The 21,896-nt window shown below is 38.4% G+C and overlaps 1 protein-coding gene across 1 annotated transcript in view; it reads right to left on the bottom strand.

Annotated features, from left to right (window-relative positions):
* Nucleotides 1–21,896, bottom strand: part of COL8A1 (collagen type VIII alpha 1 chain) — a 90,104-nt gene that overhangs the window by 59,401 nt on the left and 8,807 nt on the right. The window contains exon 2 of the mRNA XM_058836041.1: nucleotides 14,608–14,734. The gene's annotated coding sequence lies outside the window, so the exon portion shown is untranslated. The remainder of the gene's footprint in view (nucleotides 1–14,607; nucleotides 14,735–21,896) is intronic.

Genomic DNA, 21,896 nt, shown 5'->3' on the forward strand with positions numbered 1-21,896 from the left:
AAAAAACCAGACAAACAAAAAACACCATGCACAAAAAAACAAACAAAAACCATACCAAGCCCAAACAAACAAAGCAATAAAAAGAAGGGTAAGCCCCTATGTTTTCCTTCTCAAAAATACACAACATTAAATACTTCTTAGATACTAAGTCCTGCTATCCATGCTGGAGTCTAAAACCACTCAGAATGGCAGCTGGCACCAATGAACAGGCAGGCTCAGCCAAGGTAGTACTCAGACTATCAGAATCCTTTAGCATTTTTGGTAGGATGGTGAGGAATTGCATATCTTGCTGTTGGAAATGTGTGTATACTGTTTTGAATCACACCTATGTGTAGACGCATTCCAAATCTTCAGAGGTGCCAAAACTTTTGCTATCTAACTTGGCAAATATCTTTTCACATCTCTCTCCAAAGTAGGCTCTTGGTTTAGCTTGCATATCCTATACAGTGATTTAGCACTTTTTTAAAAAACTGGGGTTTTTAACATCTTGATGTAATTACAAAAGCATATGTGTATCACTTAATCCTTTAAACCTTTCCACTGAACTGAATTACATAGCATTTCTACAGCCAACCATATGATCACTTTAACACTGCATGTATATGAAGGTTACTGTAATAAATCAGATGACTTGTTGGATATATTCCCCTTTGCTTCTGCTTCAAAATAAATTCCTAGTCACTTGGAAAAGGTGACAGTATATGCTTGCAAATGAAATGCATGCAGCAAGCAGCTGTTCTAGTAATACATTTTTAAAAAAAGGTTGTTTCAGGTTAAAGAGTACTTTGGTCCTGTTTCTGGTTCAACCTCTGCAATGTTAGAAAGCCCTGATTTGAGGCAGAGGAGATGAGTAAGGCAGTGTTTCTTGTGACAAAGGGTGTAGGCCTAACTCAAAAGCTTTCCACTGTGGCAATGTATTTAGGTGAAGAGGAGACATTTGGAGCCAAACATTGCCAGAAAGTTACTTGTAGAACCTACCCTACTCCTCTGCTTTACAGAGGCACTGCACTGTGACTTCCTACACAGTTCTTACCCTGACCATAAAGCAGGGATGAAGTGAGAAGTTAGAATTGCAAGGGAAAGATTTCAAATGCATCAAGTGCCTTAATTTTGACATTGTTTTTCATGACTTACTGCAACCTTTTCTCCTTTTTCCTTTGATGCTTACGTGTAATGAATACCCCCGTGCAAGGAAAAACCCCGTAGGTATATAATGATACCAACAGAATTATTGGTGCTTGGCCTCTCTGTTTCTGCTACTCTAAGTACATATGCAATTCCTGCTTTCAAATCCTGTTTCATAGCAGGAGAACCTGCACAATGCTGTGTGTTTTTGCAAGACTAAAGCACTGGCTCATTATGTTTGCAAGGAACTCCAAGATCTGAGATGAAGTTAAATGTTAAGGGCTATTGATAAACTACAATCTGAAATGGCAAATACCTGGGGTCTCAACCTCTACAGCCTTACCCAGCTGAATACAAGACAGTAACAACAATTAATTCTGTTGCCTTTCTTACAGATGTAATGTCATCAAGAGAAGTGATTGTCTCCCTTTTTTTAGGTTGGGTAGCAGAAGCAACATCCTGAACATGGACTAGAAGTGATTGTGAGCTGGACTACAAAAAAGTCTGCTAGCTCAGTTAGTGTTTATTTCCAGATATCCTACTATTATTGCATTTTTAGCCATTTATCTTTTTCTTTTCCAAGATGTGACTCACTGAAGTATGTTTCCTAGCTGCACTGCAATCTTTGTGGTACAAAACAGAAACAGAACATGTCTGGATTTTACTTCAAACTTCATCTCATAAACATTGTGCAAAGACCCCATGTAAACACCCTAATTGAGTTAGCATTTGAACTTACCATAGATTCATCCTTTAATAAATTTAAGGTTTTACAGATGCCAAAAAACCCAGTCTGCTTCATTTAGCACACTGAAGTCTGGGCAGAAATAAATAAATGCTAATGGATTTAAAGTTCCATATCCATAGAAAATGGTGAATGATGTCCCAAAAAATGATGTGAAAAGTGTTGTATAATCTGTTCCTATCACATTATGAAGAGGACTTTGCCTTTTGTCAGGGAGCACTTGTCATAGTGCAACATCTTGACAACATTTATAACAGGAAATTACCTGAGTATCTAGTAACAGGATGTTCTAGTTCAAACACAGAATTTTCTTCACTTTGAAAGGTGGACTGTCACATTGACACGTTTGTGAATCCCACTGGCATCAGATGGAGGACTAGAGGATCTAGCTTGGAATATAAAGCCCTTTAGTTCAAAGGTTGCTTTCTTACTATATGTTTAAGTACCAGAAAGAAGAATTGATTCAGGACTAAACAGTCAAATATTGTTTGGTTTGAAATATTTCCTGGAATTTTATGCATTAAATTACTTTCATCCTGGAAGAGTACATGTGTACTTATGCACAGAAAGTAAAAGTACTTGTACTCTTTTTGTTGTTTCCATAACAATTTCCTGCCCTGTCTTGTATTTAGCAGTGGAGGTAGAAAGACAAGTTTGTTTCCTTTCTCTTTGGTCTAATCTTTCTGCTAGATAGTCATAAGAAAATCATATATATGAGTTCCCCCACTTAAACAATAAAACAAATGTGAACTATCACATACAATATTACCTATAGCTTAACAGGAACACTTAATTTGATATGTTCAATAGACCTTGCCATGGAAGTGGGAACTTGTGTTGAGAAACCTATCTCCAAAGCACAACAACTGTAAAACTTGGATGAAATCATGGGATAAACCTAAAATAGTTTAAAAAGGAAGGAAGGAAAGAAAGACAACAACTTAGTTGTGTGAGAACAGGCCTGGAGTTCAGGTCTGTTAGTTTTTATTTCTGTAAGTTTTTTAGAGAATTTGCATCTGAAAATACCCTTAAAGAAGAGAAAGCAGTGTCTCTGATAAAATATGTCTTCCTGATCTGAGTGCAGAATTCATCTTGCAGGGACAACACAAAGAGGGAGTCTGAACATCATGCAGTCAAGCACACTGCTATCTGGGGAGATTATTCTGCAGAGACTGATTGTGTTAAACTAAACACTGTCACTTGTGTCAAACCCACTGGACAAATATTACTAGGTCATGTGTAAGCTTTGGTAAATTACAGAAAGCAGATACAAATCTGATGTCTTCCTTCCCTGTCAAAAAAACCCAGGGTTTCTTTTTCTTTTGGAGAAACTGTCTTGACAGCATGAATGGGGGGTGAAACAAGTGGAAACAGTACCTGCTAGTAGCATTGCATATTTACTTTAGCAACTCTTAGGTGGCTGGCAGAGCTTAAGTGTCATATCTGACAGAGAAGGGAGACCAAGTGTTATTAGCCAGTATGTTTGCTTTGCATGGGCGCTAAAGTCACTGGAATTTTTTCTTAGAGGACTTGACTGTGACCTCCACAAATAAAAATTGCCCTCTGCTCCTCACAGTTGGGTGCTGTCAGCAGTGGTTCACACCCAAAGAGCAACAGTGGTTTGTGTAGCTGTGTACAAAGCTGTGAGGGCTGTGGTTTTTGCTGCATTGCTAAAATACCTGACCAAGCTGTGCAGGCCAAGCTGGTGCTGCACTGGACAGCACAAACAGCAGTGAGCTTCTCATCAGCTTTCATGGCCTCTACTGCTTGCCACAACTTGCAGTTCTAGTGGGTTGGGTTCCATGATGTAGAGCAAAAGGAGCTGGGATGAGATAGCATCCATGAAATAAATGGCATGGAATATCAACTGAAAACTTAAATGGAGATGGTTTATGTCAAGCTGGCTTCTGTTGGAAGACCCTTACTGACAACTGCTTAGCCACAAAGGTTTTCAATTGCTCTGTTCAATGTAAGATCCCTAAGGCTTATTAAAGAAGGTGGCTCACACACAGGTAGTGGTACAGACTCAGTAACCTGCCCACAACTGGATTAGAAGTCACTTGCCTTACAAGAGTTCTGGCTGGTGAACAGAGATTCTTTTGCAGAAAAATGGAATGAACCAGCTTGTAATCTGTCTCTGCAGCAAGTCTTTCCAGGAACAACACAATTGCATTATGAAGAAGTTATTTTAGATGTGAAAAAAATATTATAAACACAATACAGTTTGTTGTATTTACTTGATTTCATCTTCTTCACTGGACTCTTTCAAGGCAATGCCATCACTTAGCTTGGAAGCTGTTGTGAAGTATCTGTGAAGATGCTTGATGTGCTTATTCATGGGAATTTGGACTTGGAAAGCTTTTTTCCCCTCTACTTTTATCAAACTAGTAGCTCAAGCTGTGGAATCATCTGCCCCAGCTAGAGAACAAAGCAACATCCCTCTCCATTCTAAAGAATAAAGAGAGTAAAACAGGAAATGTACCTCAAGGAAATGTTCCTCCTGTGTTCTAAAAGATGATGGCTTATTAAACAGACTTCATCTATTTTGCTAGGTGCAAATGAGATAGTTTTAACCAGTGTTATACTGCAAACCTACACCTCTGTTTTATACCTACCTGCCAAACTTATTGTGATGTGTTTGGGGAGGTGTGGCATTTGGGGTATTTTTGTGGGGTATTTGGGCTTTTAGGTTTTGCTTTTTTGTTTGTTTTTTCTGATGATAAATTTCTAAATTAGTAGATACTCAAGTTCTTTGATTTCTGTGAATTAGGAAAAAAGAAGCTTTCACTTTTTGTGGGTGGGAGTGGAAGTAGTGCAAGTACCTAGAATTTCTCCTCTTCAGTTTTATATACCTCACACAAGTGCTGGCAAATACCTGGTTGTTTTGCTGCTTGTATAGGAGAAAAAGCCTGTGAATCTGATTTATCTTCCCTCTGACTCTTCAGGGGAATTGTGCTTATGACTAACTGTGCATTTGATTGAATATCTGGAAATACTACAGATGGTAACTTCCATGCACAGCTCTAAGAAGGAGGGTGTTCCTTTTTTTTCTTTTTTGCAGTTTCTTTGACTGTTGATTCAATAGAGAGTATTTTTTCTTTTTTTAATCTCATCACAAATACTGAGTTGATTTTAAGGTCTTTGCAGTGTTACTGTGCTGTCTTTGCCCTGAAGCTACTACCTCAAGCTCTAACAGGAGGAGGTTTCCCCAAGTTGCAATCCTGTCCATAAACACAACCATAACTAGAGGGTGGATGGTTGTTCTTTACTTCACCTTCTGTCAGGGTGCAGATTAAAATTTAGTTTAGGATACCTCATCATTTGCTGTCAGAAACATTCTGTGGCATGGGTGAAGCTTGCCCACTAAAATGGGACAAGTTTTCCATTGCTTTCTCAGGAACTGCCTTTCCACAGTTTACTGTGGAAAGAATTAATTGAAAACCTAAATTCACTACCAAATGAAGCTGCACAGATATGCCCAATGGAGCTTCACTGCCTCTTCCCAGGCATCATTGAAGCAGGAAGCATTGTGTGCTGGTGGGACCAATGATTACTGTGTTGCTAATTAATAATTCAGCACTGCAAAATACTATAAATTATTTTCTCCCCTCTTTTCAAAGCCACAAGTATACATTTTTCTACTCACATTAAAACTTAAAAAGCCCCTTTTTAAAGGCTGATGTATGTTTTAAAATAGAAATTTGATGTCAGTTGATAATCATCCAATTTTTGGTAGTTCAGGACAAAAATCTTGTGCTTCACAGGACTTTTGTTCTGCTTTTCTCCTTTTTGAATGCTCTCACAGTTCTTCAGATGAAGTATATAAATATCTAATTTTTAGCCTGTTTTTTTTTTTTCAATCCAAATGTGCTTGTCTTTATTCTTACTAATTAGCTTTCATTCCTGAAATTGATGCTGCTGAAGTAAGTAGCACCCCAAGACAGTTTCAGTAAGACATAAAAGACACCCATTTAGGTCTCTGAATTTTAATTGAAATAAGGTACTGATGCAGCTTTTCTGTCACTACTTTTTTTTTTTTCTTTTCTGAAAGAGCAGCAAAAGATGTATTAAAATTGCATTGCCTTGTATAAGTTACAGGTTATAGATACTTTCCAGATTTCCACAAATTACTTGAAGAACTATTTCCTTTTCTCATTTGAATGCTTTAAACACCTTCAAGAACAATTACATTAAAAAAGAAAGTTCCTTCACTGTCAAAGGGATTCTGTCAGAGACACTAGAACAAAGAGGGGCTGAGACAGTTTGGAGGAAATAATATTCCAGCTTTGCCCTTCCATTTGTAATCAGCATAAATGTGTCAAAACAAAGGAGACATCCAAGAATATTTCTATCCCTTCAAAGACCCAGACCAAATTACAACCAAGTTCTTTCATCATTTTTGTTTTTTATTTGGCCAGTCTTTTGAGTTAGGTAATGGAAACTTAATCCTTCTGTGCTGTAAATTGTTTTGCAAGACCAATGACTACGAAGTCCACCTGCTGAAATCTGAAGAACGAAAAGACATTTAACATTTGTTGTTGTTCTCAGAATAAGATCCCTGAGTACTCTGGCAAGACTTTGTCAAGACAAAGCTAAACCTCTAGTTCAAGAATGACATTTATCATGACCTGTAGTACAATGTTGTCATCAAGGTAGTAGACTGGGACCGCCCAGGTTAAAATACTGTATTACTCAATCTGACAAGATTAACACCTCCACTCAGCAAACCACACTTCAATTCCTGTCTTCACCTGACTCTTCAGATGTCTAAAACCCTTAGGCCATATTTGGTCCATGGTTCCTTAGGAACCACCAGCTTTTGCCAGAACTACACAGGAATGTCTTCACAAACACAAATCAGGATTTCATGATGCTGAGTCTGCACACAGCCTGCTGAGTGGTAATAAATCTTTTCACACAACTACTCTGTCAATAACAGAACTGCTTGGAATGAGTTTCTGTGGGCTACTATGTCTGTAGCATGACTGTGAATATTGTACCTATATGTGATACTCTCCTAAGCACATCCATCCAGCACAGACATGGTTTGTATTCAGTCACCACTGGGCCAATGTCTTTCTCCATATTTTTCTGCTTTCTTCAGGCCTTTTTCTTATGTCCACTTATTTAAAGGGACAAATCACTAGTGACATAGTACTTACTTTTCACTGCATGGTGTTCATTCAGTACTCCTTCTAACCTGATCTGAGGCAGTCAACCTTTGGTTTTAACAGATGCTCTCCCCAAAGTTCATACTGAAGAATTGAAAATGTTCCAAGGTGGTTAAGTACATTTCAGATGCATCCTGCCTAGCTAATGCACAAGGACCAGCAAAAGGAGCCTACTAGAATGTTCTCCTAAAATTGTCTGCTATAGGTTTCCATACTGTGGAATATCCTATTCTGGGAATATCTGTTCCTGTAGGCAGCATCCCTTCCGGATTCCTGAAAGGCCCTGGCAGTAAGGAGGAGGAAGAATTCTTGAGAGGAAGATGAAATAAGAAGAGACAGGAAATGCTTGATCAAAGAGAGGAAGGATAAACCTGCCTGTCAGAGTGTGCCAGTATGTGTCCAAAGGAAATGCTGGAATCTCCCTTCTCAAGTGACTTCAAAAACTAAGCATTAGAAAATGTACTGCAGGAAACAATACTGCATTGGCAGGAAAATGGGATGGATGATCTAATTGTTTTCCATCTTGTCTAAGTCTATGAATAATCCAGATCTCTTTAGCTGCCCTTTTTCTTACTAATTTCCAAAACATTGTAAATTGGGAATTACTTATTTTGGAAGAAATTATATTAATAATTATTTCTTCTAATTCATCAGGTCTGAGGTACAGAACATTCTGCAAAACACTTTCAAAATTTGTAGCTAGGTGTAGTACTAAACTCAGGCAAATATAAATAGATACAGCTTGTTTCTGCTGTGTTTATCTGCAGTTTTGGGTGCAGTCATACTCAACTGTTTGGTGGTGTGGTATGAGTAATTCTGTGCAAGTGAATCTGTAAAGTTTGCATAATAATCTTTGAAGAGACTTCGAATTTCCTTCGTTCTCCCGCTGCTACGGATTTTTCCTGATACGATGACAAGTGTCCCAGTATCTATATGAATGTTACTTAGCATGACAAGCATACACCGCCTATATATCTCTAGCAGACTTGGTAGTATTAATTAATTTAATAAGGGAATAGAAATAGGATATTTTTCCTGAATTGAAAATTTTATGGGTTTTGTTATGCTGTTCACCTACGAGGTTTAAGGTAATTTATTTGTGCAAAGAACCTTCATCTTACATTTCCCTTATTTCTGTAGCCCAAATACAGTGTATTTTTTATTGTTTCTATGTGACTTTTGATTTTAATTTTCCATTAAGGAAATTCTATATATGAGCACAAGTATGCTTGCATAAAAATTAAATGAAATATCAGGGAGGCACTTAATTCTGTCCCTGGTGTGAAATGTATTACATTGCTTTAACTCCAGCCATTCACAGACTGAGATAGCTGAATCAGATGGCAGGATGCATACACAGATTAGATAAGCAATGTGGATGTCTTAAACAGCAAGACTGTAAGTTCTTTAAGACAGAATTCATATAGCTCTATGCTTGAGATCAGGGAGGTGAGCTAAGCAGACTTCAGTGTGCTATTACTTCCCAAACAGTAACCAGTTTATCATCCTAACTTCTATATTAAGGAGTGTATCACCAGTGTGTTTTCACACAAAGGAATTGAGGCACACAAAAATTGTACTCAGACTTAGACAAGCAGTGGGTGGCCTTGCTGCTGATCAGTGGAAGTATTCAGGGGAAGTTATGTGCCTCATCAGAATGTGGGTACAGATCTTGCATCCAGGTCCTGCACTTGAAATGCAGACCTTGGTACGCATGGTAACTTGACCTCAGAAATGTCTTGTTTCATAATTTACTCAACCAGTGAGATATAACTCATTCTAAAAGCAAAATACCAGCATCAACTTTCATTTAGAAGAAGTAGTATCAAGAAGCTATATCCATCTGAGTACCTACCTGTAAAGAAGAGAACTGATTCTCTTTTGGATCTGAGGCATTACAATGACTTCTTATCTTAAAACTTTCAGGGCTGCAGTTAATGCTGAGAGCTAGTTACTTTTGCTAAACTCATAAAGTTGTTCATCCCTTTGTGAATCTGTTATGGAGAGCTTGTATTAGTCATCACAATGAGAAATAAACTTTTTTGAAATGTCCATGTTAGAATTCATGATGCTGTTTAGTAATTTGAGAAAATGGGCTTTCATTTAGCTCCTGCCACAGTGAAATTTGTACAACAGACTCAAAACAAGAGCATCCAGCAGCAGCACAGTATGTTCTTAATCAGAACAAACTTACTGTGAGCCAGGGGTCAGTCAGCAAAACGATTAGGAAGCTTGCAACTCTCTTTGTGAGCTTCAATAAACCTGTCCATCAGTATCTGTTCAGCAGTTCTCTAAGTTGCAGCACCACTTAAATGAAATATCAGTCAATTTAAATTTAGCTTGTAAACTTCTGTCCTATATACCATAACTGTTCATGATTCAATTATTTTGTATATATAACTATTGAAATAATGTTGATTTAAATAGATATAGCTGGGAAAAAATCTTGGGTTTAGGACAAGCATGGCTAAAGTAATGAATAGTCAATAAAAATATGAAATAAATGTTAATTCATCATTTAAAGTCAGTAATAATGAATTTGTACCTAGAGGAGCTAAAGGGAAATAAAATTGCTGAGTCAGTTTCAGCTCTGTCTAACACTTGTCTAAATCAGTGAGCTTTTTCTAAGAGACCTGACTGATGTTTGAATAGTCCTTTGCATTTGGGAAGATTCTTCTTTTCAACTGAAAGTATTTTCAGCCTTTTCAAACTTCCTCCTAATTTTATGCAGTAGAAGTTCAGCTATCCTGAAGCACTTCTGGAAGAACAACACACTTCTGTTTGGTCTCAACATAAATGAATTTGAAAACCTATGCCTAGCAACCACAACAAAAAATTGCTATTGGTTTGGGCTTTCTTTTTTTTTTTTTTTAAAGGTGTTATTTTTTCAGTAACACAACTTTAAGTTTGAGCATCTGATGTCGTGATTCCTCTTTTTCTGATAAAAAAATTATTGTTGAGGCTAGCCTCACTCTAGAGAGGGGACGTTTTCTGGCTGTTTCAAGCAATGTACTTGAATCTTCAAGCATTTTGACAGTCTTATTTATTTTCTCCCTGCCCATGCAAAACCACGAATTTCCTATTGTGGATGTGATTGCAAGTTCACTGAGCTAAAAGATTTTTTTTGAGTACAGATTCAAGCCCTTTAAAAAGGTATTTACCCTAAAGAATGTGCAGAACCTTTCAGAAAATACACTTATGATTGCCAAAAGAAGGGACTTTTAATGTATGCATGTGAAATATTCAATAGAAATGAACCGCTGCTCCAGCTCTGAAAAAAGACTGTACTAAGAATCTTTGCCAGATGACACCAGGTCGTGAAATGCTTTGTGAGAAATGTCTTGGCCTGTTCTAGTTACTGATGAAATTTGCTTTCCACTTCAGTAAGGCCAAAATTTCACAGTTGGATGATGCCCTAGAGATTATCAAAAGCACTGAGAAAAATTTCCCATCACCTCTGATTAATTACCCAGAGTAACAAGTGTTCCCCTGGGCCACGTTTTGTTTCAGCTATAGATAAGCATTGCTGTGTGAATTTTAATGAAGTGCAAACTGCAGCAAGCAGGATGAATTCACCATTGCACCATGTGATCCTGTTGGCAACCTGGTAATATAAATCTAGAATAACAGTAATTGCTCTCTAGTAGTGCTAAGAACTTTAAGGTTACTGAATCAAGTATATTTTGAGGTGGGGAGGATGAAAGGAGGGGAGAAACTGACTAAAAGAGCTTCAGCAGAAATTAATTTAATGTATAAGAGTTATTTGTAGAGCAAATAGTGGTATACTGGCAAGAGCACCATATCCATGAAAAATCTCCAATCCTTTCTACAGTACGAATACTGACTTTTTTCCTTGCTAAATATTTATTCTTTTAAATATTTTTTCTTTCTATATCTTTTCACCAGTTAGTGTATTTAAAGTATCTACTAGTGTCCATCATAATATACAGTAGGTTATCCAAAACAGATGTGGTTTTTAAATTAAAATAAAGTACTTTGTTATAATCATTATGTTACAACATGTAATTAACTCATGAATATCATGATCACATCAGGTTAGTACATCGAGAATTATTCATAAAAATTATATGTGTTGGTAGATTTGGGATGCATGTCCTTCTTCACTTGATTAAACAAAGTCATTGCCTTTCCCAACATACCTTGCCTTGTTTATATTCTCACAACCGAAGGAAAAAAGGTATTTGATTAGCTATGCAAATGAAAACTCATTTGGGACACGTTTGTTTTGCCAGTTAATGTGTTTCAGTGTCCATCTTCCTCCTTTTTAGCCCTAAGCTGAAGCACAGCTTTTCTTAAAATTGGAGGGTGTATGTGTTTTGAACTGTTTTTTTCCTGTTATTTATACAGAACACAAGTTTGAAAGAGCTGGAATAATAGAGACACAAGTGTCTCTGAAAAATCGACACTGTTTCAAAATTTTGTGTAGACTTGTCTGTAATTCTCCAAGGAGTCCTCTGTGAGTAGGGAAGCATTATTGTTTCATTTTATAGATGGTTAACACAGAAGTGGAAAAGCTACACAACTGTAAAAACAGACAGATGGTCCCTAATCTTTGATACGAAAAAGGATCAAGGGTGGTGGTGGAATAAAAGAACAATCCAAGCAAACAAACCAAACCAAACAACAAGAGCCCAACCCAAAACAATTGCCAGAAGAACTATCAGGTTTACTAGTGAATTTATCCAGGGAAAAGCTTTGATGATTCACAAGTGGCTCTTGAGCTGCCAGTCTTTTCACTTTGCTTGCTGTGCATGTAGTGTTGCCCATCACCTGTTGTTAATTATAACATCCTATAAATCTAATGTTAGAAGACTAGCACTGGGACACAGTGCCTGCCCTGGCTTAATGGACACTCTAGGAAAAAAAGAATTTTTCAAGAATTTATTCCTGGACGAGCTTCTATGAACCTGGCACTGTCATGAACTGATACTTCTATTAAGAAAAACACAACTGAGTGCCTTTAAACAAATAAGGTGCTGGCTTTGTACAATCATTGTGGTTTCAAACACCGTATCAAAAAACACTATGATGGGAAGCTATCATTTAATAAATCAAAATAGCTTACTTGGTAATAAATATATTTCTTAGAAACCACAATATTCTCTTTTCTGTGGATCATATGACTTTCCAGTTCCTGAATTTTTTTATGTTACTGGAGTAACAAAGGAACGTGGGAAATAACTCTGATGGTGAAATCATTCTGTTAAGCTGTGCCTACTCTGTGGTTAGAGCAGCTTAAAAATGTGTGATTTCAGGTATAGGTGATCAAATTATTCCCTTTTTCAGGTAGCCACAAGTTGGCTGAATTGGGCAGTGCTGCCTTTCTGAGATGAGGAAAGTGTTTAGTTTTGACTAAATCATTTCAATTTCATTTCTTAGCTTTGTATTCTACAAAGGGGTGAACAGTATTTCCATCTCCAGCATGGGAAATAGTTTCTCACCTGTATGGGCTCTGAGCATTAAAAAAAAAAACATAAACTAAAGAAGGCCATGAATTGCTGCTGTTGATTCTGTCCTATGTTGGCTGCTGTTTGGGTAACTTTCACTTATATAGATAAATCAGCCTTTGTAGTTAGCAGTGAAAAGAAAGCCAGAATTTGAAATAAAAATAAACATGAAAGAATCTGTACAAAGATGTAGATTCTGCTCTCAGTGACAGCAGTCAAAATTCAGATTCGGTCTAGATGCAAGTCCCATAAAACTTGCACATAAACAACATCTATAAGAAACATACTGTTGCATTTACACAGAAGTATTCTCATGTGTAGAATAACCTGCTGACATAAAATATCAAATTGACTGGCACCTATCTACTGACATTGCCACAGACTATCAGGTGGTCTTAAATATTTAGCAACACGCTTTGCTGAAAACATATGTTCACTTCCATACTTGCATGTATTTTTATATCAATTCATACAAAAGTAAGTTTCACCTGAAGAAAACAGGTAATAAATACTTCTGTAAGTAATACTGCTCTATAAAAAGTCCTTCAAATTTTCCAATTCTGCTAAGAAAGGCGTAAAAAAAGTTTATTCAAAGTCTGAAGAACCACCTTGTTTTACTGGAATCCCTTTTATGATGCACTTCACATGCAAAGACCACCTTATTATTCAATTTTTTGGTTCCACAATTATTCAGGATTCTGAATTTTTGTGTTCCTGGGTGTGAGATTCTTTTTCTAATGAAGTGCAATGTGGATATGAATATATGTGTATAGCTTCAATGACTTACTGACTGTACTTGCTGGTAAAAATATGGTTTTGATTATCCTTAAATCTCCTGATTCAACCTACTTTGGGAAAGTTGAGCTATATTGTTTTTTACTGTTCACATGACATGGTGTGCATTCTAGCTGAGATCCAAGGTACTGTACAGTGGACTTGCATCAAAAGAGAAACTGTTGCAGCAAACCTTGATTGGAAGCTGAAATGTAACTTAAGGAATATTAATAACAGAAAGGTATTGAAATCAGAGTTCTGGCCTTAAGCAAACAATTTCTCAGTGGTCCAAAGTGCTGGTTTAGGAGATGGATAGGACAAAAAGTGCTGAAAATATATAGAAATATGAAGCCTTGGAAAAAAAATAAAATCGGAGTATCATTTGTTTAACAGACAGGGCTTTATATGACCTCAAAAAACTGTGTTCCATGTTGGTTACTGTTTTGTAATGGAATTCCATTACTTTGAAAGCAAATGTGGAGCCTGCGGCAGCTTTGTTAGATATAAGAATATATCTATCCTCTAGCTGATCTTCCTGTGCTCCTAGCTCTGCATTTGGTTTCTTTTTGTCTGGAGTGATGATTTTATGACAACCCATTTAAATTTTAAAGATTCATGTTAATATACTTTGAATGTTGTGCAATGCTATTAGGGCAATGGACAGAAAACCGACAGTTTCTTGATTACTGATGTGCCAGGAAAGGAAGAGATACTCTCAGAAAATCTTTGTTACATAACTTGGTTCTGAAGTTAATTACATCTCTGCATGCTTATGGGTGAGCCTCAGAGCCACCTGCTTAGGTTGTATTTTTTTTACTACAGTGTTGCAGCTGAGTGGATTCCTGGCTGCATCCTAAGCTGCATGTTCCTGGAACATGCTGTGCCTACATCAGCCCTCTGCTGTGAGCAGCTCCTTTCTCGAGGGAAAATGTGACACTGTTGTCAAGTGACTGGTGGGCTTTCAGAAAGGCAATTTTCCTGCTGACTGAGCCGTATTTATGAGGTAGGCCACTGCAGGGATGCCTATCCCAATAAGCAGAAACCAATCTCAATTTGTGTCTGAAAAGAAGTTGATGTCCTCAGCAAAGCCTCCCTCTCTCAGAATAATACCCTGACATCCTCTGGCTTTGTGAATAGAGATGTTCTCATCTCTGGCTAGAGGTTAGTGTTCTCATGTAGTTTCTACCTTCTGTCTCTGAAAATTTCTGACAAGAAAGATCCTTTTCGATGAAAATAATTTTTCTTAGGAAATGAAATTCTGAAAGATGTGTTAATTGCATTGTTTCAACATTAGACTTCTTCATTAATTATGTCAGAAAATTACCTTAGTTTAATAGGAGAGTACTTCACTATACCAGTTCTGATATCCAGACTCCACATCCAGTAATGAAGAGATCATAACAGCGCTGAATATCAAATCTGAAGGATTCTGACAATCTGCATTTACTTTTCTAGAAAAAGAAAGAAGAAAGAATGTATGTTAATAGCCTTCAAAAAGGCAGGAGAGCAAAAAGGTATTTTTTACTTTACTTGAATAAATAACCTACTGAGAGTTTATTTTATTTTCCTTTTTTAATATTTTTTATATAATCAGACATTAATACATGAACTAAACATGAAACAGCCCAGGAAAATTATGTTTAAAACTGCTGCTCAGGTTACAAAGGCACCACGAAGGGCTCACATTTTGGTTTGTTCTGTTTTTATGAGTAGTATCATCTGCGTTCCTCCCCTATGCTTTGGTACATCTCTGTAATTCACAGAAAATTATGTGTTATTTTCTCACTGGACTACTTTGTATATTACAAAGGATTATTACTTCTGGTTGTACACAACTAATTTTTCTCTCCTCAACAGCAGTCAGTTTCAAGCTTGGTCAGAATTTTGAACAAGCAAAAGCTGGAAAGATGAGAGAGAAAATTGAAATACTTCAGTGTACAGTGTAAACTCTGGTTTATCACAAAATACCAGACAACAAATTGCATCAACCAAAGCCTAAAACCAAAGCAGTTTTTCCCCTGCCTCATAAACGAGTAACAGTCGACAGCTCTGGAATGTGCACTCCTCTCCCATGAAAACATTTTTCCGCTCTGCCTTTTCCAAAACTCCAAAGTTCAAAGCTAAACTACTACATGTTATAAAAGAACAAATTTACCATGACACTTAAACAAAGACATGAGTCAGTGTATTCAGATTTCTTGAGGGAGGAAGGAGTTATGTTTCTTGTTAAGGCAAGGTTTGCAGTAAAGAAGTTATTTTTATAGTTTTATATATCTTCTTATAATTATTTATTCATGCAGATGTTCTGTTTTACTGCACAGTTAAAGCTGTAATTCATGCCCTTTTTGTAATGGATACATTAATTGAGGTTTACAACATTTCTCCTCAGAAAGCAAAATATTAATATCCTCACTAAACAAACGGGCAAATGCAATCACAGTAGGAAATTTGGTTCAGTATTATTTAACATAGCCATGGCAGTCTGGGAACCTCAGCAGTTTCTCTTTGCTCTGAAGAGTGCTACTTGCGTTCTTGGGAATGGCATGAGCAAGGTGGCCAGCATGTATGTTAACAACAGAGACAAAATGAGGTGGCTGTGGACTGCTGTGGACAAAACAACCTCTATCTGGAATAAAAAGCATGCAATTTTGTGTCCTCTTAAATTTGAGATGTAGAACATAATAGATTAAGCAGCTGAATTGCTGTATGTAGTTTTCAAAGCTGTCTAGGAAACTTGGAACACCATTTCCATTTATTTGGAACAAGTGGCTGACTCATTTGTCTGCCTTGAAAAACCTCTACGACTGTTCCTGACTGGATTAAGATGAATATTCTGAAAGTCATTGCTCTTGTGAAACAGGAAAGAAGTACAGAAAGTCACAGAGCTCCTGTTAATACTGAGCCTTATTGAATGTAATATCGATTTGGAATATGATATAGGATGCAAACTTCTCCTAGGTACTGTAGCAGCTTTAAAATGTCCTCTCTTTCGAGCAGATTGATGTGGCCAAGTCTTTTCCTTTGTGGATACAAAATTTGGGGTAGCTAGATCAAAGGTCTGTTATAGATTCAAACCTTTGACACTGAATGTTATATTCAGTAGGATGGAACCAAAATCAGAAAATTCTGAGCATGGAGAAAACTGACATATCAAACCATATCCAGCAGCCCTTGCACACCATCAGGATTCAGTTTTCCCTTATTAATATGTAAAGATTTATTAGGTCATTCTCTAAAAGCAGTTTTTAGCTACAGCAGAGACAATATGCTCAAATTGAGGGGCACATTTTTGTTTCCTTCAAATGCAATTTATTTTTTTTTCCCTAGCTGGTTGTTTTACCTATAGTCATAAGTTCTCTTTAGCCTTTTTAAAATACTATAATATTTCACAGAGAGGCTTTAATGCAATTAATAAATGGGGTTTTAAAACTTTTAACTTTTTAAATGGGAATGTTTTGATTTTTTCATTTGTCTGTTTTAGAGGCCTTTAACCAACCGTACCATTGAATTTAATGTTGGTTATGAAGGAGATCGTCTGTGGCAAGTAACATTTCTAATAAAGGAGAATGTTACAGTCAGTTTTGTTGGATACAGCCATGTCACACTGGTGCCAATGGCTAGAAGCACCAGTCACCTGAACAGGGGAAAATGCATTAAGTGGCCCACTGGGTAGATGAACCATGTTTTGATAACCTTTGGAATAAGGACAAAAGTGAACTCTGCTTGATTGACAATAAACTCATTTAATTTTCAATCATCATGCATTAAACTTTCAAAGTTACTAAGAAAGCAACACCAGGATATAAATGTCACTGAGCAGTAGGGTAAAATTAAGAGGCACCTTGATAGAAAGAGAGCAGCTGCTTAAAAACAGGCCAGTGGTGGCTGTGCTGGCCTCCTGTGTGCAAACAAGGGTGAGAAGGGGCTCGCTCCCCGCTTTCCCTGGAGCCAAGCACAGGCCTCACCTATGAGAGCTGCTTTGTTTGGCTACATGGGCAATCCAGGCAGCAATGCCTTACATGTTCTGCACCAGTCAGAACCACAGTTTTGGCACACTTGGTACCAAACAGCACAGTAAGGATCACACAGGGCAAATACGTGTTCCCTTGGCCCTTGCTTCCACCTCCCACATTATGCAAGTGAGCAGAGAAGGGACTTTCACTGGAGGTTAGGAAAACTGTGATTTATAACATTGGTGGCAGGTGGAACAGGGGAGACTGTGGGACCAAGGGAGCCAAGTATTTTAAGCATCTGTTTTAGGCCTGTGCCAGATGCAGGATACCAGACAAGATGTGCCATTTGTCTGTTCTTGAATGGAATTTCCTATGTCCCTAATACCAAGCAAACTCTGTTTATTTATAATAGAACTACTTCTGGTTTTATGGAGATGATATACAGCACATTTCATCTTTTTACTTTCACAATGACATTTAAACACTTAAAATGCTATTTATTTAGCTGTGTAAATTCAGTCAGGAGGCTGTTTTGCTTTGTCATGGGTGAATCTGTAAAGGCTGGAAAACCACTCAGTTTAGGGAGGCTGCCTTGTGTAGTTTCCTGAAGTACAGTTTTCTCTAATGCTTGTCTGGGCTAAAAATGGGACTTGGGTTCTTACAAGACCTGTGTCAGGCAGTGATTTCAAGTGATCGTTTGCAGGGGCAGAGAGAGAAGAATGATTTGGGAAATGCTGACTGTTCTCCCCTGACGGTGGATTCTCTTCCAATTCTAAGTGATTACATTCATTAAGTAATTCCAATTATTTCCCAAAGGAGAAAGCAGGAATTTCTAAGCAAAACATTTTCTCAGAATATGTAAATTCAAAACTACAGCTTCCTAGTGGAAATGCAAGCGTTAGTAGTAAAAGGAAATGTCTCCCAATTATGGAGCACATTTCTTGACAATTTTGACAGAAACACAGACTTCCCAGAGTAACAGCATCTCATACTGAGACTGGTTATCTGGAGTTGATTATCCTACTTTTAAGTCTCTGTGCTACCTTGTTAATACAAAAGATGTAAGGCACAAATTACACTTAAGACCAGGAGAAAAATCACTGCTGATATATATATAGCTCAAAAAGCAAAATGGAACAGCCCTACTGTTCCAAGACCTGGACTCCAGAATAAGCCAATTACACAGAAGGGTCCCTCTTCTGCATATCAACCTTGCTTACTGTCAGCATCCTTCCTGTCACCACTGGAATTCCTGTTTGCTCTTTCTCCAAACGCACATCAGGCTGGACTATCAAACATTCCAGCCTTTTTCACTGGTCCTTTCTGGTACCTCTGCTCCAGTGTCACATCTCCCAGTCCTTTACCAGCAAGCTGTGTCCCGATTACCTCACTGCTCTCTGAACTAAGACCTTCCTTTGAACTGTTGCTAGATTTTGAGTTTATAGGAGGTGACACCCAAGACAGACTTCTTGACCTGAGTCCTCAGTTGACCCTAGCTTTTATACTGAAATGCCTTGGTTCCTCTTGGACAGGAGAAGTGAATTTAAAATAAACAAAAATCTGCAAGATGGAAGAAGCGAAAAATTGTAGTGACAAATTTACTAACAAAACCCTAAGGCCCACAATACAACTAACCATAAACCAAGTTCCTCCAGTGATATTCCCTCTAACATTTTAGGTCACAACGTACATCAAAGCATGCGCAGTTAACTGCCTGCATAAATGTGCTTCATAAGCTCATCCTTTCCTGCCTCACTTCTGCTGTTTGTAAAGCTGAGGCTGTATTATTAGACTGGGGCAATGCTCTGAAGTCCAGCTTCTGACAAGAGTTGTTACAATAATTACTGCAGCAGATGTCAGAATCAAGAGAAAGCAGCCATTCAACAATCAAAGTACAAACCACAATCATCACTTATGTTGTGTGCTATTGCAGGTATAGAACCAGCAGAGCAGAAAAATGTTCACACTGGCTTCTAGATGTGATCCTCTGTTAGGAGAGTATCTCCCTCCCCCCTCCCCCAAAAAGGTTTTTCTAGTACTTTGCTGTTTTTAGCTGTAGCTAGAAAAGATACAGCTGCATTTTTTGGCTTATACAGCTTGAACTCAACATTCAGCAACAGCTTAGTCTGAGCTGTTTTACAAAACTATTTTCCTGTAAACATTTTCATTCAATAGTTACCATGTAATATCTGTGCTCCCTTAAAGCATACTAGTGACTGGGTGCCTTATCTTCATATTGCCAGACTAGTCAGATACTTGGGAGGTGGTCTGAAAGCTGAGGACAGAGGCCAGACAGACAGCATTTAATGAAAGCTGGATTCTGACATGGAGTCCTGTGATAGACAGTCCAACAAGCTGCTCCTGAGTGACACAGAGAACAGCATCTCAGCTGGCAGTTGAATGAATACAGTCAGTTTGAAGAAGAATTTTTAAGTCAGCCTTTAGCTCATAGCTTTGGAAACTGTCATTTGCAAATAGACCCCACACGAACAGGGCATAAAATAGAGGATCCAGGCTGGGGCTTGGGGGTTTTGCACACATTTGCACTTTCAGGTACTCTGGTCCTTGCTTGAGGTTCAGGAAAATCATAAATGTAGCTAAATCATACAGTGTAGAGAGGCTGCTTTAAGGAGGCTGCTGCTTCCCACAGAGGTAAAGTCCGGCCAAGAACAGCATGTGTTTCCTCCTCTGCATCTAGCACAACTGCAGCTAAGTGGTTGCTTATGTTCAAAAATGAATGAAATATTCAATGAAAACTAGAATCTTCACTGACACAATCATTGCTTCTTAGTCGTTACACAAAATAGTGTTTCTTGCCCAAGCGTGCCTGGCTCTCTAAGAATAATGGAGACAGGACAGTGTTTGGATAGCTGCTGCTTTTTCTGAAGAGTAGGAAGGGTGTGCCTGTTTTGGGGGCATGTTCACAAAGGTTTTAGTCCAGAAAGAAAGAGGTACATCTGGAAAGAGCATGAACCAGGTTGCCAGACACTGGCACTGCTGTTAGAAATAATCCTTTCTCAGGAAAATACCAAATGTGGCTGTCTGGTTTGCCCACAAGTATCTGGGCATTTTTCTTGGCAGACTGGTGGCTGTTTGGCATTTTGATTGCTGCCTCAACTAGTGTCTAATTCTTTCTCTGCTGAAGATGGAAGAATACACTTGTGGTTAAATCACTGGCCTAGGGATTAGGCAAAGTGGTTCTGCTCAGATTTTAGTCTGCATCCTTGGCCAGGTCACTTAAGAATTTTGAGAAGCGCTCAGCACCCACAAACGGGATAAGATTTTTCAAAAGCTTTCTGCCTCCACTGAAGGAGTGGCCAGAGGATCAAAGGAACTTCTTAGAAAATGTCTGCAAGTGTCATTGTGAGAGCTACTGGGTGCTGATCACTTGTGAAAATCTGTTTCTCATTGAGGTGCCCAGATGGGAATCAAGCTCTCCATCTAGCTCCCACCATGATGGAAAGACACTTGAGAATCTGGCTAGGAGCAATCTCTTGAAATCCTACACCAGCAACTTTCTCTGCGCCTCAATTTCTTCTAAAACGAGAGTGATGTTGCCAGGGTGCTTGTAAGGATAAATTTATTAACCTGCTGTGTGTGAGGTTCTTGGATGCTTCTAAAGCCAGGAAAGGGAGGTGAAACATTTGTAGCATAGTGTCTTTCCAGACATACCAATCATCTGTGTAAACAGGACTGTGTTAAAGTGACTAGAGCAAGAGTCCAGGAATAAGCTTTGCGTACAATTTACAAGCCTTTAAGTTCAGGAGCTGCTGCTTTTTGTTTGTCTCCAACCCTTGATCACAAGATGGGACTTCACCATGCTAGGGGGTGTAACATACAGATCAAAAGAATTCAGCCTTAAAAACCTTTGTGCTGAACAAAGCAGGGCCAGGAGAATACATTGTAAAGAAATGATGAAGCTGTTCCATTCAGCTGTTTGCCTTCTGAACTCCCTCCTGTTGAGTACAGTAGTTTTATCATTTTCTTTCCTCACATGATATTTCTTTCCTCACATCCCACCCAAGTGTTTGGTATTTTTGGGGGGAGTTCTGAGGGTTTATTTTAACTCTACAGGACTGGTTACTCTTATACTAGATACCATATGCAGTAGTATCTTTTGCAATTTGGGTTTTTGGATTTTAAGATCCAAGATCATTAACTTAAAAATAGATTTTTTTTTTTTCTTTTTTAATTTACAACAGCTTCAGTTTTGCCTCCAGATGTGGAAATCTGAAAGGTCCTGAACCTCCTGTAGTGTGTGCTGGAGCAGCCTTCCTTCACATGATGTGACATTTTCTTTCCAGCTGAGAGCAGAGTCCCCCATGCAGCCCCCTTCATTTTTGGCCTTCCAGCACCATCTGTGCGAGCTAATGCTGCCCAGATCCTTCTCCAAGGGGCACCGAGGGCTGGCACGCAGAAGCAAAGCCCCGGGGCTGGATCTCCGAAACCCAAGAAACCTCAAATGCATTGTGTTTCCATAAATGCTCCTCAGCTGACTGGGCTGTGGGGAGTTTCTGCTCTCTCAACCCTCTCCTTTGGGAGTGGGAGGCGCAGGTCGCAAATGAGTTTTCTGAGCGCCCCTGGGCAGAAATGGCGCTGCCGTCGGAGCGTGAGGGAAGCACAGCCACCACGGGAGGTGAGAGCTGCTCCGGGGCCAGCG

The sequence above is a fragment of the Poecile atricapillus genome, chromosome 1 (genome assembly GCF_030490865.1).
Source record: "Poecile atricapillus isolate bPoeAtr1 chromosome 1, bPoeAtr1.hap1, whole genome shotgun sequence".
In the NCBI taxonomy this organism is placed as follows: domain Eukaryota; kingdom Metazoa; phylum Chordata; class Aves; order Passeriformes; family Paridae; genus Poecile; species Poecile atricapillus.